This window comes from Amphiprion ocellaris, chromosome 18 (genome assembly GCF_022539595.1).
Source record: "Amphiprion ocellaris isolate individual 3 ecotype Okinawa chromosome 18, ASM2253959v1, whole genome shotgun sequence".
Classification (NCBI taxonomy): Eukaryota; Metazoa; Chordata; class Actinopteri; family Pomacentridae; genus Amphiprion; species Amphiprion ocellaris.
In genome coordinates, this window is record NC_072783.1 from 14,270,099 (window position 1) to 14,296,870 (window position 26,772).

Consider the following 26,772-nt stretch of genomic DNA (forward strand, 5'->3'; position numbering starts at 1 on the left):
CAGTAAGCAAACTAGGAAAAACTGTAGTTTACTGGCAACCCTGCTGCCAGTAGTTTACTGTAGATATCAAGAAAATACAGCAATGTACTGTAATTCAGTGCATGGTATAATTACAGTAACCTACTGTAGAGTTGATTACAGTAGGGGAACTGTAAAATTAACAGTAAACTACTGGCAACCCTGCTGCCAGTATTTTACCGTTAATCTACATGACATTTTCTTACAGTGCTGTTCTGAAGCTGAAAATGCAGACTTTGTTAAAATATGTTGTCCCGGCAATTCTTTTAATCCAAATCAATTTAAACATCATTTGCCTTCATATTTATCACATTTCAAGTCATTCTGGAGAAGAAATTTGGGTGTCAACATGAAGTTCACGTCATTACAGCCTTCAGATATTTATACGCTTAAAATGCTGTTCTGGAGCTGAAAATGCAGACTTTGTTAAAATATGTTGTCCCGGCAATTATTTTAATCCAAATCAATTTAAACATCATTTGCCTTCATATTTATCATATTTCAAGTCATTCTAAAGAAGAAATTTGTAAACATGAAGTTCACGTTACTGCAGCCTTCGTGATTTTTAGATGCTTAAAAGGCTGTTCTGGAGCTGAAAATGCAGACTTTGGTAAAATATGTTGTCCCTGGCAATTCTTTTAATCCAAATCAATTTAAACATCATTTGCCTTCATATTTATCACATTTCAAGTCTATCTGAAGAAGGAATTTGTTTGCGAACATGAAGTTCACGTCACTACAGTCTTCATGATTTTTAGATGCTTCAAATGCTGTTCTGGACCTGAAAATGCAGACTTTGGTAAAATATGTTGTCCCCGCAATTCTTTTAACCCAAATTATTTTAAACATCCGTTGCCTTCATATTTATCACATTTCAAGTCATTCTGGAGAAGAAATTTGAGTGTCAACATGAAGTTCACGTCATTACAGCCTTCATGACTTTTAGATGCTTCAAATGCTGTTCTTTAGCTGAAATGCGCACTTTGGTAAAATATGTTGTCCCCGCAATTCCTTCAACCCAAATGCACTTCAACAACATTTGCCTTCATATTTATCATATTTCAAGTCATACTGGAGAAGAAATTTGTTTGATAACATGAAGTTCATGTCACTGCAGTCTTCATGATTTTTATACGCTTAAAATGCTGTTCTGGAGCTGAAATGCACACTTTGGTCAAATATGTTGTCCCCGCAATTTCTTCAACCCAAATGCACTTCAACATCATTTGCCTTCATATTTATCATATTTGAAGTCATACTGAAAAAGAAATTGTGTCACTATGAAGTTCACGTCACTGCAACCTTCATGATTTTTCGATGCTTCAAATGCTGTTCTGGAGATGAAAATGCAGACTTTGTTAAAATATGTTGTCCCCGCATTTCTTTTAATCCAAATCAGTGTAAACATCATTTGCCTTCATATTTATCATATTTCAAGTCATACTGAAGAAGAAATTGTGTCACTATGAAGTTCACATCACTGCAGCCTTCATGATTTTCTTCATACGCTTAAAATGCTGTTCTGGTGCTGAAATGCACACGTTAGTAAACTATGTTGTCCCCGCAATTATTTTAATCCAAATCAATTGAAACCTCATTTGCCTTCATATTTATCACATTTCAAGTCAAACTGAAGAGAAGAAATTTGTTTGAAAATATGAAGTTCACGTCACTACAGCCGTCATGATTTTTAGACGCTTCAAATGCTGTTCCTGAGCTGAAAATGCAGACTTTGGTAAAATATGTGAACTGAAAATATGTTGTCCCCGTAATTTCCTCAACCCAAATGCACTTCAACATCATTTGCCGTCATGATTTTTAGACGCTTCAAATGCTGTTCCTGAGCTGAAAATGCAGACTTTGGTAAAATATGTGTTACCAGCAACTCTTTCAATCCAAATCAACTACATCATTTGCCTTCATATTTATCACATTTCAAGTCATTCAAAAGAAGAAATTTGTGTCTCAGCATTAAATTCCCGTCACTGCAGCCTTCATGACTTTTAGACGCTTAAAATGCTGTTCTGAAACTGAAAATGCAGACTTTGGTAAAATATGTGAACTGAAAATATGTTGTCCCCGTAATTTCCTCAACCCAAATGCACTTCAACATCATTTGCCGTCATGATTTTTAGACGCTTCAAATGCTGTTCCTGAGCTGAAAATGCAGACTTTGGTAAAATATGTGTTACCAGCAACTCTTTCAATCCAAATCAACTACATCATTTGCCTTCATATTTATCACATTTCAAGTCATTCAAAAGAAGAAATTTGTGTCTCAGCATTAAATTCCCGTCACTGCAGCCTTCATGACTTTTAGACGCTTCAAATGCTGTTCCTGAGCTGAAAATGCAGACTTTGGTAAAATATGTGAACTGAAAATATGTTGTCCCCGTAATTTCCTCAACCCAAATGCACTTCAACATCATTTGCCGTCATGATTTTTAGACGCTTCAAATGCTGTTCCTGAGCTGAAAATGCAGACTTTGGTAAAATATGTGTTACCAGCAACTCTTTCAATCCAAATCAACTACATCATTTGCCTTCATATTTATCACATTTCAAGTCATTCAAAAGAAGAAATTTGTGTCTCAGCATTAAATTCCCGTCACTGCAGCCTTCATGACTTTTAGACGCTTAAAATGCTGTTCTGAAACTGAAAATGCAAACTTTGTTAAAATATGTTGTCCCGGCAATTCTTTTAATCCAAATCAATTTAAACATCATTTGCCTTCATATTTATCACATTTCAAGTCATTCTGGAGAAGAAACTTGGGTGTCAACATGAAGTTCACGTCATTACAGCCTTCAGATATTTATACGCTTAAAATGCTGTTCTGGAGCTGAAAATGCAGACTTTGTTAAAATATGTTGTCCCGGCAATTATTTTAATCCAAATCAATTTAAACATCATTTGCCTTCATATTTATCATATTTCAAGTCATTCTAAAGAAGAAATTTGTCAACATGAAGTTCACGTTACTGCAGCCTTCATGATTGTTAAAGGCTTAAAATGCTGTTCTGGAGCTGAAATGCACACTTTGGTAAAATATGTTGTCCCCGCAATTCCTTCAACCCAAATGCACTTCAACAACATTTGCCTTCATATTTATCATATTTCAAGTCATTCTGAAGAAGAAATTTGTTTGATAACATGAAGTTCACGTCACTACAGTCTTCATGATTTTTAGATGCTTCAAATGCTGTTTTTGAGCTGAAAATGCAGACTTTGGTAAAATATGTTGTCCCCGCAATTCTTTTAATCCAAATTATTTTAAACATCCTTTGCCTTCATATTTATCACATTTCAAGTCATTCTGGAGAAGAAATTTGGGTTTCAACATGAAGTTCACGTCATTACAGCCTTCAGATTTTTAGATGCTTCAAATGCTTTTCTTTAGCTGAAATGCGCACTTTGGTAAACTATGTTGTCCCCGCAATTCCTTCAACCCAAATGCACTTCAACAACATTTGCCTTGATATTTATCACATTTCAAGTCATTCAAAAGAAGAAATTTGTGTCTCAGCATGAAGTTCCCGTTACTGCAACCTTCATGACTTTTAGACACTTAAAATGCTCACTGTAACAAATTGCTGTAAGAAAACAGCGAAATTCTGACGGTAACATACTGTTTTCCGTGAAAACAGTATGTTACCGTAGAAAATAATGCATTCTGGGAAATATTTACGGGCGGGCTGGCGTTTCCCATAAATACTGTATTATACTGTATATAACGTTGCATTCTGGGAGTGATGTTGAATTCACGGAGAAGAGGCCACACAAACACAACACACTACGCATGTCTGTAGGAGACGGCAGAACTTTCTTTCGGAAGATTAGCCACCTGAATCCTGCACTTTATAAGCAAATCGAGGATCATCCATCGGAATCCTGCACTGTATAAAGCAGCTCACACGGTAAGTTGAAATATTTATTTGTCTGGTGACATTTACTTATACTATCTGGTGAGGACTGGGCATTTGAACTTTTCTGGAGGAGAACAGGACTCCGGCGGTCGAGGACGGCTGGCTGAACTATTAATAGAATGTCAGACATGGTGATTTGAAATGTTGCACTTAGCAAATTGTAAAAGCTGCATTAAAGGGGCAAACTCATGTCGTGCAGGAGCGCATATGGGTGACAGAGGTGAGAGCGACAGTTGTCGGAGCTAGTTAGCGGCGTTCAGTCACAGAGCGGGCAGTGAGTAACTTTTCAAAACTTGACGCAGGCATCAGTCGCTTCTGTCTATGTAATATGACGAAGGCAACAAACACAAAATAGAGTTGATCTAAAAGCTAACGAGTGCACATTATCAGTGTCCTCAACAGTAGCCGCTGCAGCGAACGTTAGCACGTCTGCACCTAGCACATTAACTGTGTAAATTAATCCCTGCTCAACTACCGCTAAAGTGAGTCATTGACAACTTCTTCGACATCCCCAGGTGATTAAGTAGCTCGTTGGATAAGACTGTATTGTAGATAATCGGGCGTTTAGTGTGATAACTGACTTGGTTAGCTTAGCAAGTTTAGCAGTGTTAGCCAACACTAAGTCACTGGCTGCGTCTGAAACTCCCGCCAACATGATATTTAACACGCTACAACAGTGTGTCGGGTATGTCTGAAACCTTAGTGTAAACTCACTTAGTGTAAACTCGTTGAAATTGGCTGAAAAAATGAGGGTATTCTGCCACAGCAACAGAGTTTAGATTTGTTAGACTGGTGTTTGGTCTGTGGTACAAAATTAAGTCACACCAAATCTAAATATTAGTGAGAAAAATTGCAGTTAGATATTTTGTCTAAATTGCCCAGCCCTAATCCTGACTGACGCTACCTTTTATGTGCTTTCAGGTCACTGATTTCTACTGTACAGCCAGACAGATATGTGAGGTGTGCCTTCCATTTTAAAGTGAGTATTCTACTTAAACTGGCTGGACTGGGTGACAGTCCCGGACTGTTTTTCAGTCTCAGTTTGTCCCTGTGTACTATTATCTTTCTATCCTTACACAAACTGCAACTGCTAACATAAACTAGCTTGCAGCACTCTAATGCAGTCCTCTTGTCATGCTGTGACTGGACAGTACTTTTTTTTTTTTTTCTGAATAGTTCAAATAAGTTAGTCGTATAGTTATTTTGTTTGTTGGCTTGTGGCTAGAAGCATTGTTTTGCTTTTATTTGAGGATTTTTCCTTTTTTTATACAGTTCTATATGAATGGGTAATATTTGTTGTAACATTAAAAGACTGACTTTAGTAGAGCAAGTTACAGCATACTTTTGAATCAATCAAGAGTCAATAATGTTAAATTAAGAATATTAAAAGTTACACTGACTTTTTGACCAACAATTTAATTTCTGTTTGGCTCTTTGGCTTCATCCTTTTTGTCATGGCCCTGTAACAGTAAGAGCTTTCAATGCAGTAGGCAATCAGTCTGCTTGATACTCTCCTGCCATTTTTTTCAGCATCAATGCTATTGAGTCGTAATATCACACACTAAGCTACAACGTCTTTGTTTTTTGTATTACCAGTTTTTGTTGTTGTTGGATGTGCTGTGCAAAATGTTCCCATGCCAGGTCTGTGCTACTGAATGTACCACTGTATCAGCATATGTAAGGCACATGAGAATTCATAGGAATATCCCAAACTCAGTTTTCAAGTGTGCCTTGCCTGATTGCAAAAGGACATTCCAAAATTTTGCAGCATTTAAATCCCATGCTTACAGACATCATAAAGTCAGTGAACTTGTTAGGCCAACGTTACGTGATGCAGCTGAACTAACATGTCATGTTGACTTTTGCAGTGTTGCTTGTGAGAATCTAACAAGTTTTTTCTCTCATCTGAAAATGCATATTAAAGAGGGGAAAGCTGTTGCTTGTCCATTTAGACAATGTGAGAAGCAGTTTCATGTGTTATCAACATTCACGTCACATATGTCAAGAAAACACAGAAACAGTTCTGAGGATGGCCTGGTCGACTCTGTTGTCAGAGCTTCAGTTGTAAGGCCAAGTACTTCGCATGATAGTATTGAAAGGGACGAACAGTCTGATATGGACCTTAGTGCTTCCAGGGATTTAAGTGGTGAGCAATCGGATGTCTGTCCAGAAAATGCTGACGCAGCACAGTTTTTGAAAAATTTAGCCCTGTTTTACCTTAAACTGCAAGCTAAGTTGTTGCTTCCATCCTCTGTTATTCAGGTAATTCTTGAAGATTTTCAAGAAATACATGATATCAGCCAGTCACACTTACTTTTCAAACTGAAAGAAAAACTTCTTGCACTTGGGGTCCCAGAAACTGACATAAGTACAGTAATTGATGTCCTAAAAACTGAAGATCTCTTGAGGGTTTGCAATACTGAGACACTGAAAACTGACCAAAGAAGAAAACAAGTGTTCAAAAATACATTTAATTATGTTGAGCCAGTGCCCATTTGTTTGGGACAGAATGAGGCAGGCAAAGAATGTTTTGCTCAATATGTCCCAATCAGACAAACATTAGAATCTCTCTTTCAGTGTGAGTCAGTGAAAGAGCAGTATAGTCAAGTACACTCGCATGTCCCATCTGAGGATGTTTTTCGAGATGTATGGGATGGCAGTAATATTCGGGAAAATTTGTTGTTCAAGACAGAAGTCTCATCACTTGGTTTGATTCTGTATCAGGATTCCTTTGAAGTGGTAAACCCTCTGGGGTCTGGCAAGAAAAAACACAAGATACTTGCAGTATATCTCACTCTTGCCGACATTCTGCCACAAAACAGGTCAAGCACTGATCATATGCAACTTGTTCTTCTTTGTAAAGAACAGGATTTCAAATGTTTTGGTCAGGGTCTAGTCATGGGCCACCTTGTCAAAGACCTGAAAAATCTTGAGGTTAGTGGCATTGACTTGCCTAATGGAACGGTCTGCAAAGGAACCTTGTGCGCCATTGCAGGTGACAACCTTGGTTCCCACAACATTGGAGGCTTTGTTGAGAATTTCAGCAAGAGTCAGCATTTTTGCAGATATTGTGAAATTGACAGAAAAACATTTGAGAAAGATCCTCTTTCCAGAGGTACTAAGCGGACTACACAGTCATACAGAGCTCATGTTCAGAGCAATGATGGGGTTAGTGGAGGTGTCAAATTTGACTCAGTGTTCAATGAGCTGACTTACTTTCATGTATGTCAGCCAGGATTACCTCCCTGTCTTGGCCATGATCTTTTTGAAGGGATTGTATCTTCTGATCTGGCATTGTACATAAAGCATCTTGTCAGAGTAGACAAACAGTTTACTTACCTTGAGTTGAACAAACGAATAAAGCAGTTCCATTATCTTGGGAATGATGCTAATGATAAACCCTGTGAGGTTAATGCAGAGAGTGACAAGCTTGGTGGGCATGCTGTGCAAAACTGGTGTTTACTCAGGATGTTACCGATTTTTATTGGAGAGAAAATAAGAAGTCCAGATCATAACAAAGTATGGCAACTGGCTTTACAACTCCGAGAGATTGTGGAGTTTATCTGTGCACCGGCCATTTCAACTGGCCAAATAGGGTATTTAAGAGTTCTTATTGATGAATATTTATATTTTAGACAGCATGTATTTCCTGATCACCCAATGAAACCCAAGCATCATTTTATCTCTCATTATCCAGAGCTTGTTTTGCACTTTGGGCCACTCATTCGTCTGTGGACACTACGATTTGAGAGCAAACATGCATATTTTAAACAGTGTGCAAGGAAACTGCATAACTTTAAGAACCTTTCCTCAACTCTCGCAGAGAGGCATCAACTTCTTCAGGCTTTTCTAAGTGCTGGCAACTTCTTCCCACCAGCTGTTGTAGTAGAGAAGGGTACAGAGTTTTACTTAGAGGACTACAACAACAACATCAGAGAATCAGTTGCGCATCATACTTTTGAGCCAGAAAACACTCTTATTGCCCGTGAAGTGATTGTGAAGGGTACAAAATACAAAAAGAACATGTTCATTATGATTGATAATGGTGAGGAGGGGCTCACCGTGGGAAAAATCAAAGTAATACTCATCCATAGAGATTCAGCAGTATATTTTATTACTGAGAAATATCTGGCTGTGCGTCTGCTTGATATAGGAGTTCATTGCCTGACACAAAGTCAGAAAAGGTACTGCTGTGTTAACCAAGAGAACCTGCTTGATTACTATCCCTTGCCTGAATACATTGTGGGTGACATGGCAGTAATAGTTCTCCACCATTCTTTGCTCTCATTGTAGGTAATGTCTGCTTTAGGTGAAGAAATCAAAGGCATCATTGTCAGGGCATTGCCAAACCTCTCTGAAGAGACTCAATTGCAACTGATTTCAAGGCTTCAATCTTCTGGCTTAGAATCAAAGGAAGACTTGAAATATGTACAACAGGAAGACGTGGCTGACCTCTTACCTGTTATTCAGCTCCGTAAGCTTTTGGATGCATTTAAATCAGGTATTGTAAATATGGCTCGGTGTGATTTTGGCTTGAAATTAACCTTGCCACCAGCTACCACTGGTAAATTTGGGCTTTGGGCAGATTTTTTTTTACAAGCCACTGTCAGTTTGGCATCTTTTAACAATCGTTCACTAATGCATTGCTTTTCTTTGTTTTAGAGACCGAGATATTCCCTTTAGATCTCACAGTGATACAAAGCCCCAGACCACTCTCTAGCTCATCACCACTAGAAACCACTTCACCACTATCCAGCCCCTCATCCTTGCCATCCACGTCATCGTCTAACCTGTCGGAACTGAGCAGCCCAGACAGCAGAGGGTTTCCATCCCAGCTTTCCAAAACATGGCCAGAAACTTTCCAAGTGCCATGGGAACACATGCCACTGGAAATCCGTTCAGCCATTGCCAATGGGAAAAGACCAACCCCTGCAGAGCGGCGGCAGATGGTGAGAGTGCTGGCAGATGAAATGAGGAAATATGAAGCAAACCCAACACGTTCCCAGTGTCTCACAGTTTGTCAAAAAATTGTGAGGCAGTACCCCCAGAGTTTTGCTGATGTTTTTGCTGATGGCTCACTTATGGCAGGCGGTCATACTTCGCTCCTTATTCAGGTAAAAACTCGTATTGAGAATTTAAACCGTGACAGCAGCTTTGCACGCCACCGAACCCCAAGATGCTCTGGATCCAGCTCTGTGCGCAAGAGGGGCCCCACTGACACATATGGGTGTACTAGATTTCAGCCAGATCTCCCACCAAGTGAGACTGATGATAGTGTGGAGCAAAAACGCCAAAGATTGGAGGAGATCCACAGACAGGAAGGTGCAAGTGGGGTTGAAAGAGCAGAGGTCTGTAGTCTCATGGAAACCACATTCTGTCTATTGCGTCGCCATATAAATGCAATTCCAGTTCCTACCATTGAAGATATCAGAAGCAAGTGGCCTTACCTCTTCAATCAGAGGTGCATTTATGCTCATTTTGAGCTTCTCACAGACCTTAATGTGCTACGTCTACTGGAGCTTGCCATGGAGGAATGTGGAAGAGTGATCATAGAATACTTCCAGAGCAAATCTACCAATAAAGATGTCCAGGCTGTCCTCTCCCAAGGTGAGAACACTGATGTGGCACTCAATGTTGTCCAGCTGCTGATGGCCTACTTCACAGAGACCACAAACGGGCTTATCCTTCTCGCAGATGTAAGTTTGTTTCTCTTCTTTCTTCATTTTTATTGAAATGAATTGTTGATGAATTATATCATGAAACTAATATTCTCATTACAATTATACTGGTTGTGCGCTACAGAGTTCTGCCACAGTGACTGATGTTGAGAAGACACTCACCCTACCCCTGACTCCTCGTCTAATACTGCTTGGTATGTATTTAGTGAATTGACATTCTGTATTTTTCATATCAGATGAGCTTTTAAAGTTATCTGTAACTTTTAAAGTTATCTGTATTCCCATTAAGCATGAACATTCTTCTAAACACAGATGTATTTTCAAGACAAAATACTTTCTGAAATTACTCTAATTTCACATTCAGGTGGAACAGAGCGTGTGACTGCTGGACGCTGGATGATCAGCCTTGAGGGTCATATCCTATTTGAGGGCATCCAACCAACATTTGTGACAGGGCTCGCTGCTCTGTTTTCAGTGTACTACATCTTTAACCTACAGTACCAAGATGAGGCTGCCTGTACACTTGAATTCATTCAAAGGTAAAATTTGTGTTGTCTAATAAATCTTTTTCACAGCAGTCAATTTGACATGAAATTGCACAGATGATACTGATAACATTAACTAAGGTTACAGTCCATTAAGGTCTAACAGAGCCAGGGCCCTGGTATTGTTAATGCTGCCTCACTGAAAAACCTCTGCTACACTTAATGAAACAGAACGATAATTAACGCCATAAGTATTTTACCTGTAAAAAAAAATAATCCTTGTAAAAAATATATTTGTTGGGGGGGAAATCTGCACCAGAGTTGAGGGAGTTTATGACAACATTTCTCATTTACATATTGACATTGATTTGGTCGACATTCCATGTCAAATGGCTGCTTTGAAAAAGGTCTATTGTCCTCTCTTTCTGTTTCTCTCTCTCTGTCTGTCTCTCTGTCTCTCTCTCTCATGATCATTTTACCCTCACCTTATGACCACTTAATATTAGGGTTGGGCAATGCATTGATTTTTATTTTGTTTGAAGTGATCTGGTCAACTGTAGTTCCTATCACTGTCTTTTAAAAAGTTTGACTTATTGGAGGCGTCTTGATTTTCTTTCTCACCTTAATGGTGGAACTTCAATGTCTAATCACCATCAGATTTGTTACTAGGGTGTGCCTGATATAAAATGCCAATGCTTGTGTTCTGCCAATATTCTTGATTTTGACGGCCTAAAACTTCATCTAAAGAAAAAAGAAATGCGTATTGAGCCATAGTGTGCAACACTTTTTTCCAACCCTTAGTCTATTTCCAGTCATTACTTAATGTTATTTTCCATTATGTCTGGCTTTAGTGTAACTGTTGCCTTTTCCTGGTTTTAAAGACTGCTTTACAGTAAAGAGACACAATTTTCTGAACTTATGAAACTGTTGCAGCCATTTTAATATCTGTTGCTAGCCTTTGATCATTATCTCCAAATGAGTAATGATTGTCTATCAAAAATGTGTATGCAAGTATCTCATGAAACCACCAGTAGTCATCCCTACTGTAGCATCACAAGATTGGCATGATATTTGGGTAAAACTATTTTGACATTTGATTTTATTCATGTCACCCAACCCTACTTTATATAGTAGCAGATTTTATTTCCATCTCACCTCTAATCTCAGACTGCTGTGTTTTTCAGGCGCTTCATTGGGATCAACCCAGAGAGAGGAACCAAGGCCAGCCGGGGCAAGACTGTCTCCAAGAGGACAGGGAGAGTCGTTCAGAAGAAGTCTGTTACAGTCAATCCCCGTGTGTCCACTCTTCTGAAGAACCTCATAGACTTTGAGTGGAATTTCATATAGGTCAGTGAACCCAGGCACTTCACATCAACGCAGCCGTGATTATTTCACATTGTTTGCCTGAAGTTATGTGTTCTTGTTCTCCTGTTTAGTCAATCTGCTATATTTGACTTCAGAAATGTGGGTATTTATGCCGTAGAACTGCCATTTATGTTAACAAGAAGGGATCATGTTCACTTGTCCCAGAAAAGGCCCTTGATCAGTTCTGTTCTAATCAGACTTGAAGCCTTCTCTTTGCGTTTTAAGATACCCATTTAAGTTAATTTAAAAACATTTGCTTTGAAATGCTGAGTGAAGCTAAAACTGAGTTAGAATGTGTGGAGTGTATTTCATTTTTGCAGAAATTTTGATCATCGAACACTGTTGACATTTGAACAGGGGTGTCTGAGCTGTTGTTTGTGAGAGAAAGGTAGTTTGAAGGAATGATGTATCCTCCTGTGAAATCCACCATTTAGGTTAATATTTTAAAAAAGATTTGTTGGATTTCTATTATTTTTCAGTCCCGCTGACAAATTGTGCATTTTGTATCAAAAAGGCAGTGGTACTCTCAGTGGTTAGATTAAAAACTTTATTAATGTTATCATATTTGATGAGCAAATAGACTGCCTTGTTCTGTTAGGCCTACTTGAAATTTCCAACTCTATTGTTTGTTTGTTTGTATCAACAAATGAAGTATTTCAGTTGGTGCGTGCTGCCTTTTAAAATAAATCTTGGGTTACATAATTTATGTCATATTTTCTAAGTCTCTTCTTTTCCATATTTTTTTTTTTATTGATGCATTTTAGGTAGCTAAGTCTTTCGGTATATGTTGCATATATTACACTGAAATTGCTAGTCAAGGTTACAGTAAAGGCAGTGCTTGCTTCATAGTGATTGGCTGTCATCAATACTGCCAGTAATGGTAATGGTAATACTCTTTTTAGAAAAATGACTACGTGGTGCTCTGTTTGGGATTAGGGTGAAATTTTATTGCTAATTTGGAAAAAACAGCATTGTAGACCCTGCTACAAGTATACTGTGAATTCAACAAAACACAGCACTATACTGTGTTTTAGTACATGATAAAAGTAATAAACTGTAAATCGGTTTACAGTAAGCAAACTAGGAAAAACTGTAGTTTACTGGCAACCCTGCTGCCAGTAGTTTACTGTAGATATCAAGAAAATACAGCAATGTACTGTAATTCAGTGCATGGTATAATTACAGTAACCTACTGTAGAGTTGATTACAGTAGGGGAACTGTAAAATTAACAGTAAACTACTGGCAACCCTGCTGCCAGTATTTTACCGTTAATCTACATGACATTTTCTTACAGTGCTGTTCTGAAGCTGAAAATGCAGACTTTGTTAAAATATGTTGTCCCGGCAATTCTTTTAATCCAAATCAATTTAAACATCATTTGCCTTCATATTTATCACATTTCAAGTCATTCTGGAGAAGAAATTTGGGTGTCAACATGAAGTTCACGTCATTACAGCCTTCAGATATTTATACGCTTAAAATGCTGTTCTGGAGCTGAAAATGCAGACTTTGTTAAAATATGTTGTCCCGGCAATTATTTTAATCCAAATCAATTTAAACATCATTTGCCTTCATATTTATCATATTTCAAGTCATTCTAAAGAAGAAATTTGTAAACATGAAGTTCACGTTACTGCAGCCTTCGTGATTTTTAGATGCTTAAAAGGCTGTTCTGGAGCTGAAAATGCAGACTTTGGTAAAATATGTTGTCCCTGGCAATTCTTTTAATCCAAATCAATTTAAACATCATTTGCCTTCATATTTATCACATTTCAAGTCTATCTGAAGAAGGAATTTGTTTGCGAACATGAAGTTCACGTCACTACAGTCTTCATGATTTTTAGATGCTTCAAATGCTGTTCTGGACCTGAAAATGCAGACTTTGGTAAAATATGTTGTCCCCGCAATTCTTTTAACCCAAATTATTTTAAACATCCGTTGCCTTCATATTTATCACATTTCAAGTCATTCTGGAGAAGAAATTTGAGTGTCAACATGAAGTTCACGTCATTACAGCCTTCATGACTTTTAGATGCTTCAAATGCTGTTCTTTAGCTGAAATGCGCACTTTGGTAAAATATGTTGTCCCCGCAATTCCTTCAACCCAAATGCACTTCAACAACATTTGCCTTCATATTTATCATATTTCAAGTCATACTGGAGAAGAAATTTGTTTGATAACATGAAGTTCATGTCACTGCAGTCTTCATGATTTTTATACGCTTAAAATGCTGTTCTGGAGCTGAAATGCACACTTTGGTCAAATATGTTGTCCCCGCAATTTCTTCAACCCAAATGCACTTCAACATCATTTGCCTTCATATTTATCATATTTGAAGTCATACTGAAAAAGAAATTGTGTCACTATGAAGTTCACGTCACTGCAACCTTCATGATTTTTCGATGCTTCAAATGCTGTTCTGGAGATGAAAATGCAGACTTTGTTAAAATATGTTGTCCCCGCATTTCTTTTAATCCAAATCAGTGTAAACATCATTTGCCTTCATATTTATCATATTTCAAGTCATACTGAAGAAGAAATTGTGTCACTATGAAGTTCACATCACTGCAGCCTTCATGATTTTCTTCATACGCTTAAAATGCTGTTCTGGTGCTGAAATGCACACGTTAGTAAACTATGTTGTCCCCGCAATTATTTTAATCCAAATCAATTGAAACCTCATTTGCCTTCATATTTATCACATTTCAAGTCAAACTGAAGAGAAGAAATTTGTTTGAAAATATGAAGTTCACGTCACTACAGCCGTCATGATTTTTAGACGCTTCAAATGCTGTTCCTGAGCTGAAAATGCAGACTTTGGTAAAATATGTGAACTGAAAATATGTTGTCCCCGTAATTTCCTCAACCCAAATGCACTTCAACATCATTTGCCGTCATGATTTTTAGACGCTTCAAATGCTGTTCCTGAGCTGAAAATGCAGACTTTGGTAAAATATGTGTTACCAGCAACTCTTTCAATCCAAATCAACTACATCATTTGCCTTCATATTTATCACATTTCAAGTCATTCAAAAGAAGAAATTTGTGTCTCAGCATTAAATTCCCGTCACTGCAGCCTTCATGACTTTTAGACGCTTAAAATGCTGTTCTGAAACTGAAAATGCAAACTTTGTTAAAATATGTTGTCCCGGCAATTCTTTCAATCCAAATCAATTTAAACATCATTTGCCTTCATATTTATCACATTTCAAGTCATTCTGGAGAAGAAATTTGGGTGTCAACATGAAGTTCACGTCATTACAGCCTTCAGATATTTATACGCTTAAAATGCTGTTCTGGAGCTGAAAATGCAGACTTTGTTAAAATATAATGTCCCGGCAATTATTTTAATCCAAATCAATTTAAACATCATTTGCCTTCATATTTATCATATTTCAAGTCATTCTAAAGAAGAAATTTGTAAACATGAAGTTCACGTTACTGCAGCCTTCATGATTGTTAAAGGCTTAAAATGCTGTTCTGGAGCTGAAAATGCAGACTTTGTTAAAATATGTTGTCCCGGCAATTATTTTAATCCAAATCAATTTAAACATCATTTGCCTTCATATTTATCATATTTCAAGTCATTCTGAAGAAGAAATTTGTTTGATAACATGAAGTTCACGTCACTACAGTCTTCATGATTTTTAGATGCTTCAAATGCTGTTTTTGAGCTGAAAATGCAGACTTTGGTAAAATATGTTGTCCCCGCAATTCTTTTAATCCAAATTATTTTAAACATCCTTTGCCTTCATATTTATCACATTTCAAGTCATTCTGGAGAAGAAATTTGGGTTTCAACATGAAGTTCACGTCATTACAGCCTTCAGATTTTTAGATGCTTCAAATGCTTTTCTTTAGCTGAAATGCGCACTTTGGTAAACTATGTTGTCCCCGCAATTCCTTCAACCCAAATGCACTTCAACAACATTTGCCTTCATATTTATCACATTTCAAGTCATTCAAAAGAAGAAATTTGTGTCTCAGCATGAAGTTCCCGTTACTGCAGCCTTCATGACTTTTAGACACTTAAAATGCTGTTCTGAAACTGAAAATGCAAACTTTGTTAAAATATGTTGTCCCGGCAATTCTTTTAATCCAAATCAATTTAAACATCATTTGCCTTCATATTTATCACATTTCAAGTCATTCTGGAGAAGAAATTTGGGTGTCAACATGAAGTTCACGTCATTACAGCCTTCAGATATTTATACGCTTAAAATGCTGTTCTGGAGCTGAAAATGCAGACTTTGTTAAAATATGTTGTCCCGGCAATTATTTTAATCCAAATCAATTTAAACATCATTTGCCTTCATATTTATCATATTTCAAGTCATACTGAAGAAGAAATTGTGTCACTATAAAGTTCACATCACTGCAGCCTTCATGATTTTCTTCATACGCTTAAAATGCTGTTCTGGTGCTGAAATGCACACGTTGGTAAACTATGTTGTCCCCGCAATTATTTTAATCCAAATCAATTGAAACCTCATTTGCCTTCATATTTATCACATTTCAAGTCAAACTGAAGAGAAGAAATTTGTTTGAAAATATGAAGTTCACGTCACTAGAGCCGTCATGATTTTTAGACGCTTCAAATGCTGTTCCTGAGCTGAAAATGCAGACTTTGGTAAAATATGTTGTCCCCGCAATTCTTTTAACCCAAATTATTTTAAACATCCGTTGCCTTCATATTTATCACATTTCAAGTCATTCTGAAGAAGCAATTTGTTTGTGAACATGAAGTTCACATCATTACAGCCTTCAGATTTTTAGATGCTTCAAATGCTGTTCTTTAGCTGAAATGCGCACTTTGGTAAAATATGTTGTCCCCGCAATTCCTTCAACCCAAATGCACTTCAACAACATTTGCCTTCATATTTATCATATTTCAAGTCATACTGAAGAAGAAATTTGTTTGATAACATGAAGTTCATGTCACTGCAGTCTTCATGATTTTTATACGCTTAAAAATGCTGTTCTGGAGCTGAAATGCACACTTTGGTCAAATATGTTGTCCCCGCAATTTCTTCAACCCAAATGCACTTCAACATCATTTGCCTTCATATTTATCATATTTGAAGTCATACTGAAAAAGAAATTGTGTCACTATGAAGTTCACGTCACTGCAACCTTCATGATTTTTAGATGCTTCAAATGTTGTTCTGGAGATGAAAATGCAGACTTTGTTAAAATATGTTGTCCCCGCATTTCTTTTAATCCAAATCAGTGTAAACATCATTTGCCTTCATATTTATCATATTTCAAGTCATACTGAAGAAGAAATTGTGTCACTATAAAGTTCACATCACTGCAGCCTTCATGATTTTCTTCATACGCTTAAAATGCTGTTCTGGTGCTGAAATGCACACGTTGGTAAACTATGTTGTCCCCGCAATTATTTTAATCCAAATCAATTGAAACCTCATTTGCCTTCATATTTATCACATTTCAAGTCAAACTGAAGAGAAGAAATTTGTTTGAAAATATGAAGTTCACGTCACTAGAGCCGTCATGATTTTTAGACGCTTCAAATGCTGTTCCTGAGCTGAAAATGCAGACTTTGGTAAAATATGTTGTCCCCGCAATTCTTTTAACCCAAATTATTTTAAACATCCGTTGCCTTCAGTTGCCTTCATATTTATCACATCATTTGCCGTCATGATTTTTAGACGCTTCAAATGCTGTTCCTGAGCTGAAAATGCAGACTTTGGTAAAATATGTGTTACCAGCAACTCTTTCAATCCAAATCAACTACATCATTTGCCTTCATATTTATCACATTTCAAGTCATTCAAAAGAAGAAATTTGTGTCTCAGCATTAAATTCCCGTCACTGCAGCCTTCATGACTTTTAGACGCTTAAAATGCTGTTCTGAAACTGAAAATGCAAACTTTGTTAAAATATGTTGTCCCGGCAATTCTTTAATCCAAATCAATTTAAACATCATTTGCCTTCATATTTATCACATTTCAAGTCATTCTGGAGAAGAAATTTGGGTGTCAACATGAAGTTCACGTCATTACAGCCTTCAGATATTTATACGCTTAAAATGCTGTTCTGGAGCTGAAAATGCAGACTTTGTTAAAATATAATGTCCCGGCAATTATTTTAATCCAAATCAATTTAAACATCATTTGCCTTCATATTTATCATATTTCAAGTCATTCTAAAGAAGAAATTTGTAAACATGAAGTTCACGTTACTGCAGCCTTCATGATTGTTAAAGGCTTAAAATGCTGTTCTGGAGCTGAAAATGCAGACTTTGTTAAAATATGTTGTCCCGGCAATTATTTTAATCCAAATCAATTTAAACATCATTTGCCTTCATATTTATCATATTTCAAGTCATTCTGAAGAAGAAATTTGTTTGATAACATGAAGTTCACGTCACTACAGTCTTCATGATTTTTAGATGCTTCAAATGCTGTTTTTGAGCTGAAAATGCAGACTTTGGTAAAATATGTTGTCCCCGCAATTCTTTTAATCCAAATTATTTTAAACATCCTTTGCCTTCATATTTATCACATTTCAAGTCATTCTGGAGAAGAAATTTGGGTTTCAACATGAAGTTCACGTCATTACAGCCTTCAGATTTTTAGATGCTTCAAATGCTTTTCTTTAGCTGAAATGCGCACTTTGGTAAACTATGTTGTCCCCGCAATTCCTTCAACCCAAATGCACTTCAACAACATTTGCCTTCATATTTATCACATTTCAAGTCATTCAAAAGAAGAAATTTGTGTCTCAGCATGAAGTTCCCGTTACTGCAGCCTTCATGACTTTTAGACACTTAAAATGCTGTTCTGAAACTGAAAATGCAAACTTTGTTAAAATATGTTGTCCCGGCAATTCTTTTAATCCAAATCAATTTAAACATCATTTGCCTTCATATTTATCACATTTCAAGTCATTCTGGAGAAGAAATTTGGGTGTCAACATGAAGTTCACGTCATTACAGCCTTCAGATATTTATACGCTTAAAATGCTGTTCTGGAGCTGAAAATGCAGACTTTGTTAAAATATGTTGTCCCGGCAATTATTTTAATCCAAATCAATTTAAACATCATTTGCCTTCATATTTATCATATTTCAAGTCATTCTAAAGAAGAAATTTGTAAACATGAAGTTCACGTTACTGCAGCCTTCGTGATTTTTAGATGCTTAAAAGGCTGTTCTGGAGCTGAAAATGCAGACTTTGGTAAAATATGTTGTCCCCGGCAATTCTTTTAATCCAAATCAATTTAAACATCATTTGCCTTCATATTTATCACATTTCAAGTCTATCTGAAGAAGGAATTTGTTTGCGAACATGAAGTTCACGTCACTACAGTCTTCATGATTTTTAGATGCTTCAAATGCTGTTCTGGACCTGAAAATGCAGACTTTGGCATCTAAAAGCATCTAAAAATCATGAAGAAGAAATTTGTTTGATAACATGAAGTTCACGTCACTACAGTCTTCATGATTTTTAGATGCTTCAAATGCTGTTTTTGAGCTGAAAATGCAGACTTTGGTAAAATATGTTGTCCCCGCAATTCTTTTAATCCAAATGAATTTAAACATCATTTGCCTTCATATTTATCACATTTCAAGTCATTCTGGAGAAGAAATTTGGATGTCAACATGAAGTTCACGTCATTACAGCCTTCAGATTTTTAGATGCTTCAAATGCTGTTCTTTAGCTGAAATGCGCACTTTGGTAAAATATGTTGTCCCCGCAATTCCTTCAACCCAAATGCACTTCAACAACATTTGCCTTCATATTTATCATATTTCAAGTCATACTGAAGAAGAAATTTGTTTGATAACATGAAGTTCATGTCACTGCAGTCTTCATGATTTTTATACGCTTAAAAATGCTGTTCTGGAGCTGAAATGCACACTTTGGTCAAATATGTTGTCCCCGCAATTTCTTCAACCCAAATGCACTTCAACATCATTTGCCTTCATATTTATCATATTTCAAGTCATTCTGAAGAAGCAATTTGTTTGTCAACATGAAGCTCACGTCATTACAGCCTTCAGATATTTATACGCTTAAAATGCTGTTCTGGATCTGAAATGCACACCTTGGTAAAATATGTTGTCCCCGGAATTCCTTCAACCCAAATGAATTTAAATGTCATTTGCCTTCATATTTATCACATTTCAAGTCATATTGAAGAAGAAATTTGTTTGATAACATGAAGTTCACGTCACTGCTGCCTTCATGATTTTTAGACTCTTCAAATGCTGTTCTGCAGCTGAAATGCACACTTTGACGAAATGGCGGGGACAACATATTTTACCAAACCAAATCAACTTAAACATCATATGCCGTCATATTTATCACATTTCAACTCATTCTGAAGAAGAAATTGTTCTGTCAACATGAAGTTAACGTTATTGCAGCCTTCATGATTTTTACATGCTGTTCCTGAGCTGAAATGTATGCTTTTGTAAAATATGTTGTCCCCGCAATTATTTTAGACCAAATCAACGTCAGCATCATTTGCCTTCATATTTATCACATTTCAAATCATTGTGATGAAGAAATTTGTGTGTCAACATGTTCACGTTACTGCAGGCTTCATCATTTTTATACGCTTAACTGGCTACTAAGTGGGCTACAACCAAAACCTAAACAAAACGGCCAAACTCACAGTCCATCAAGTCCAACCGGAGGGACGGAGACTGGTCTCAAAGCCGGTAGTCTAATGGTCGGCACGCGCCGGGGCTGCCAACGTGCAGCGGAGACCGGCGGCTGCAGAAGCGCAGCGGAGGAGAGCCGAGGTAAGGACAGAGGGGGGCGAGCTCCGGGAACGAGCCAGGCAGGATTGAGCAGGCGACGGGGGTCAAAGCAGACATGAACGAAGCGGCTGGCAGGAAGCCAGTAGAGGCAATGATCCAGCACTGACTCGTGGGGCGAGTCTGGCTTTAACAGCTGCTGATGACTGATCGGGCTCAGCAGCTGTGGTGAGAGCGCAGCTGAGTCCAATCAGCTAGGACTGTCTGATCCAGGGTGTAGCGCAGAGGAGGGAGGGACCATGACAACACCACTGCATCCGACGCTTTGCATTGCACTTGGTGATGTATGGCTTGGATGCAGCTGCTTGGCCATGGAAATCCATTCCATGAAGCTCTCTGTGCACTGTTCTTGAGCTAATCTGAAGGCCACATGAAGTTTGAAGGTCTGTAGCGATTGGCTCTGCAGAAAGTTGGTAACCTCTTCGCACTATGTGCCTCAGCATCCGCTGACCCCGCTTTGTCAGTTTACGTGGCCTACCACTTCGTGGCTGAGTTGCTGTTGTTCCCACACACTTCCACTTTCTTATAATAAAGCTGACAGTTGACTGTGGAATATTTAGGAGCGAGGAATTGTCAGACTGGATTTGTTGCACAGGTGGCATCCTATCACAGTTCCACGCTGGAATTCACTGAGCTCCTGAGAGCGACCCATTCTTTCACAAATGTTTGTAAAAGCAGTCTGCATGCCTAGGTGCTTGATTTTATACACCTGTGGCCATGGAAGTGATTGGAACACCTGATTCTGATTATTTGGATGGGTGAGCAAATACTTTTGACAATATAACACACAATATTGATAAATTGCCCAGCCCTACTGTAAGACTACTATAACACCCTGACCTAGCTTCAGTATGGTTTGTTGCATGGTGGTGGAATAGAGCTGTATGAGCTGTGTTGTGTCATGTATTTTTACAAACTAGAGAAACTGTAAAATGTCACTTTCTAAGGTGTACCTTTAAAACAAACACTCGCTCAACCTTCACCTCTCACAGAAGTCGAAACCATAAAGACTTAACCCTTAAGGATTTTCGAACAGTAAGAGCCAGGACTGAAGATGAAGCAAATGTTGGTGAAGAATCTGATACTGAAGCAGGGTCATCAAAACAGACTATTGTGAGACCCGTCAAAGTTGATGAGATTGTGGAAAATGTGGAGAGTGAGACACTCCAGCACAAATTGGCTTCTCTCTTTCTGTATATGCAAACTGTTTTACATGTTTCCAGAAGTGCAACGCAAAAGGTTGTAGAGAATTTGCATAACCTGCATTTTCTAGCATTTTCTAGCATTCAGACTCTCAACAGTGTCAAAGAGATTCTTTTAACATTAAATAGATGATTCTATTTTAGAAAAAAATTCTAACTCTATAGTAAAAACTAATCCATTGCTTTTGACAACATCAGAGAAAGGTTCCTTATCTACAGATCACACAAGAAATTTACATTTCAGTGAACACTTTCCTGTAATAGAACCTATAGAATATCTGTATAACACAGCCCATAAAAACACTTTTGTTTATGTATCTGTTACAAAGATACTTGAGACTTTGCTAGGAAAGACTGATTTTTTGGACCAAATTGTATTTGATCAAGAAGAATCACATTGTGGCCATTTTGCATCTTTTCAAGACGGCAAGTATTACAAAGAAAATAAACTACTGGGTCAGCAAAATATATGTATCAGTTTAGCATTGTATATTGATGACTTTGAAGTTTGTAACCCACTGGGCACCTCTAGAAAAGTTCATAAAATAACTGCAGTATATTGGGTTGTTCTAAATTTACCACCCAGGTTCGGATCAAGTCTCACTTCTATTCACCTTGCCTTATTGGGTAAAAGTGTGGATGTCAAACAGTATGGTTATGAAAAGGTTGGTTTCTTGAGCCATTGATAAAAGACATTAGGAGTCTAGAAGAAGTGGGAATTTTTGTTCAGGGTGTAGGTCAGTTTGTTTTTTGTGTGTGTGCGGATAACCTTGCAGTACATAGTCTTGCAGGCTTTTTTGAAAGTTTTACTGTTGAGAAATTCTGTCAGTTTTGTTTGATAGGTCGAAACTAAATTGCAACTACTGAAGTGAATGATTTCCAGTTAAGGGGGCCTGATCAACACAACACTTTGTTGGAAGAGCTTAGGCTGAATGACAGGCTCCAAAGCATTGATGGAGTAAAAAAGGATTGTGTTCTGAGCAAAAATCTATTGTTCTTTCATCTTGTAACTGGATTTTCTCCAGATGTGTTACATGTCCTTTTTGAAGGGGTTATTCCAGTAGAACTGTTCTTGTGTTTGAAAGAACTGATCTCAAAAGGTTTCTTTACGTTTGATATATTAAATGACTGTATAAAATCTTTTCCCTACAAGTATTCAGACAGAGTAAACAAACCACAAAAAATTCCAAAAGCGAGCTTTGATAAAGGAACTGTTGGCGGAAATGGACACGAAAACTGGACACTGCTGCGCTTACTTCCTTTTATAATTGGATGCAAGATACCACAACAGGCGGCTGCATGGGAGATTCTAATGGACCTTAAAGAAACAGCTGACATTGTTGTGTCTAACAGACTCTCACAGGAATCATTATGCTATTTATCTTGTAAACTACTGGATCATCGGAAGTTGCTCACTAGCACCTTTCCGGATTTTGGATTGAGGCCAAAGCACCACTTCATTGACCACTACCCACATCTCATCCGCTGCTATGGGCCTTTAGAAGAATTGTGGACAATGAGGTTTGAAGCAAAACATAGCTTCTTTAAAAAGGTGATCCATGACACTCACAATTGGAAAAAATGTGCTGCTCACGCTTTCCACAAAACACCAGCAAATGATATACCATCTGGATAGTTGTAACCTATTCAAGCCGAAACTGTTTGTTGAAAAGGTGAAAGTGATCAGTGTCAGAGTTGTGTCCATCACTGAAATGTGAAATACAGAAGAAGTACTGACATCTGTCTAGATGTCAGTACTTCTTCTGTGTCTCTGTCTAAAACGATCCACTTGCATGGAACACAGTATACAGCAGGAATGATTTTATCTGTTGGGGAATGCAGCGGCCTCTCAGAATTCCATAAAATTGAGAACATTCTTGTCAAATCAGACGAAGTGACATTCATTTGTAAAAGATTCTCTTCCTGATACATTGAACATTTCAGGTCCTATGAGCTTAGTGAGCACAGCTCTGCAGAAATTGTACTCCTGGATCCAGACGTGCTGACGGATTACCACCCACTAGCAGCATACAGAGTTGGTGGAAAACTGATGGTGACCACAAGGAGATTCCTTCTTAATTAAAGCATCTCAAAATGGTATGATATGTTTCCAGCTGTTTGCACAAAATTTGAACATTTCCATAAAATGAAAGTTTTCATCATACTGTATTGATGCTAGGGGCTGCACAGTGGTGTAGTGGTTAGCACTTTCGCCTTGCAGCGAGAAGGTCCCTGGTTCGCGTCCCGGCTTTCCTGGGATCTTTCTGCATGGAGTTTGCATGTTCTCCCTGTGCATGCGTGGGTTCTCTCCGGGTACTCCGGCTTCCTCCCACAGTCCAAAAATATGCTGAGGTTAATTGATCATTCTAAATTGCCCGTAGGTGTGAATGTGAGAGTGATTGTTTGTCTTTGTGTGTGGCCCTCCGACAGACTGGCGACCTGTCTAGGGTGTCCCCTGCCTTCGCCCGAGTCAGCTGGGATAGGCTCCAGCCCCCCCCCCCCCCCGCGACCCTAGTGAGGATTAAGCGGTGTATAGATAATGGATGGATGGATGGATGTATTGATGCTAATCTTTGATTCTGGATTGAAACTTGGTAAGAGAATTATTGTGATTAATTTTATGAGTGATGAAGTATAAATACCAAACAGTCTTTCACCATATACAACTGTGGAGTGTAACTACGTACATACACAAGTGGACAAAGTTGTTGGTACCCCTCAGTTAATGAAAGAATAACCCACAATGGTCACAGAAATAATTTGAATCTGACAAAAGTAATAATAAATAAATAAAAATTCTATGAAAATTAATCAACAAAAATCAGACATTGCTTTTGAACCGTGGTGTAACAGAATTATTTTAAAAAATAAACTCATGAAACAGGCCTGGACAAAAATGATGGTACCCTTAACTTAATATTTTGTTGCACAACCTTTTGAGGCAATCACTGCAATCAAATTATTTCTGTAACTGTCAATGAGACTTCTGCACCTCTCAGCAGGTATTTTGGTCCACTCCTCATGAGCAGACTGCTCCAGTTGTCTCAGGTTTGAAGGGTGCCCTCTCCAGATGGCATGCTTCAGCTCCTTCCACAGATGTTCAGTAGGATTTAGATCAGGGCTCATAGAAGGCCACTTCAAAATAGTTCAATGTTTTCTTCTTAGCCATTCTTGGGTGTTTTTAGCTGTGTTTTGGCTCATTATCCTGTTGCAAGACTCATGACCTGCAACTGAGACCAAGCTTTCTGACTGACACTGGGCAGCACATTTCTCTCTAGAATAGCTTGAGAGTCATGAGCTTACAAAACCAGTGTGGGACAGTCAAGACACCAGATGCAGCAAAGCAAAATTTCTATTTTATTCAATTTTATACTCCTATTTCACTGCGTCTCAAAGGCAAATGTTGTACTTTTTGTCCACGACATTTGTCTTGACAGCTTTAGCTACTAAATACTTTCTGATTACAATTTTTCATACCCCTCAAATCCAGTGAAAACATATAGCTTGATCCGATGATTTGAGTTTGAATGTTTGTGTTTAGGGCTGACACAAATGATTAATTTTATACTTAATTATCTGTTCATTAATTTCTTGATTATTCATTTGGTCTATCTAATGTTTTCATATAATCTCTTTTTCTTCTCTTTTCAGACTTTGTTACTTCGGGTAGTTATCTCTTCTAAAGAAGCTCAGCGAATCCAGCTCCCTGAAGCACCAGAATCTGTGGGCCAGTTGATAGATATTTTGAAAGAGAGACTTGAACTTGAAGGTGATTTCTCACTACAGTTTGAAGATCCAGATTTTGGAAATGCACTGTGCAACTTGACAGCAATGTCTGAATTACCGGCTGAGCAGCAGTCCTGCATATTATGTGGAACTGTGAATTAACTCCAGTTAACCAATCCAGTGACATTTCAGTTTCCTCACTGGACACAGCCAGTATTCACTCTGAAGATTTCACATCTAGCTATACAGATTCAGTCCAGGGTAATTTGAGTCGTGTCACCGAGTGGCCATTTTCATTTCCCATCCCAAAGTTCTCATACGATGTTGAACTGAAATTGCGCAAGGCCAATGAGACATACGAAAAGTCAAAGAAGGGACTTGATGCTACAAGAGACATTAAAATGGAAATTTTGGATAAAATTGCACAGGCAGTTTTTGAAATCAAAAGCTACCCCAAGAATCAGTTGCCTCTTCGTTGGTTCTCAAGTATCCGTGCCTGAAGGAGCCAGGTAGCATCACAGGCTATGAAGGATCGAAAACGACAATCAAGTACAAGCTTGGAAACTACCGGGCAAAACTGCGTCAGGCAGGTTGCAACAAGGTGGCAATAAACAAAAAAAGAACAGTGGAAGATGAGGATGACAGTCCATTCACTCTGAAAAAGCCCAAATGGGGAGAAGTCGACCATATTCCAGATCATGCAGAACACCATGATGATTCTTCTCTAGAAGAGGAAAGAGTTCCTCTGGTTGAAGAAATAAATAAGAAAAAGAACATGACGCTGATACGGCACAAGATGGACCTGACATTTTCCCTTCGATGTAGAGAGGTCGTAGAGGTCATAGAGGGGCAGCCAATGGTATCAGAGATCCAGGAGAGATGGCCTGCACTGTTTTCCGTTGAGGAGGTAAGGCTGTTTTCATTTTAGTACCTGTCTAATTCAAATGCTGCTGCTGTTATGGTTGAAGATGTATTTGCAAAGCCTTTCATACCCTCCTTTATGACTCTACTTCAGACCCCTTAACACAATGCACTCCATTACACCATCATTCTGAAATCACCTTTTTAAAAAAAATCAAAAATCTCATCCAAAACAGCATGCTGCTTACTGCAATTGTCTAATCAGTAAAACAATGGATGTGTCATAAAATATCTTTTATTTGTCCCACGAGGGGAAATTTGCAATGTCACAGCGATAATAAGAAAAGTCAAGAGAGCACATCTATATATTAAAGACATAAGATATATACATGATATATACAATATAAATAAGAAAAAAATACAAGGATATTAACAACACAAAATTTAAGAATATGTACATAAATGAATTGCACTTTGGTTTTATTGCACATGACAGTTTGCTAACTGTCATTAAGTGTGTGTCATGGTCAGATTGTTTAAAAATGAATGGTTGTTTTGTCCTTGAAAGAACTAAATGGTATATAAGCATACTGAATTTATATGCAAATACCAGTTACATTTTTGTGGAGGGTCTTGACTGTTCCTGTATAAAAATTTAAACATAAATACTTATCTATAATGGTGCATAGGTAAAGATGCACACAACATTGTGCATCTT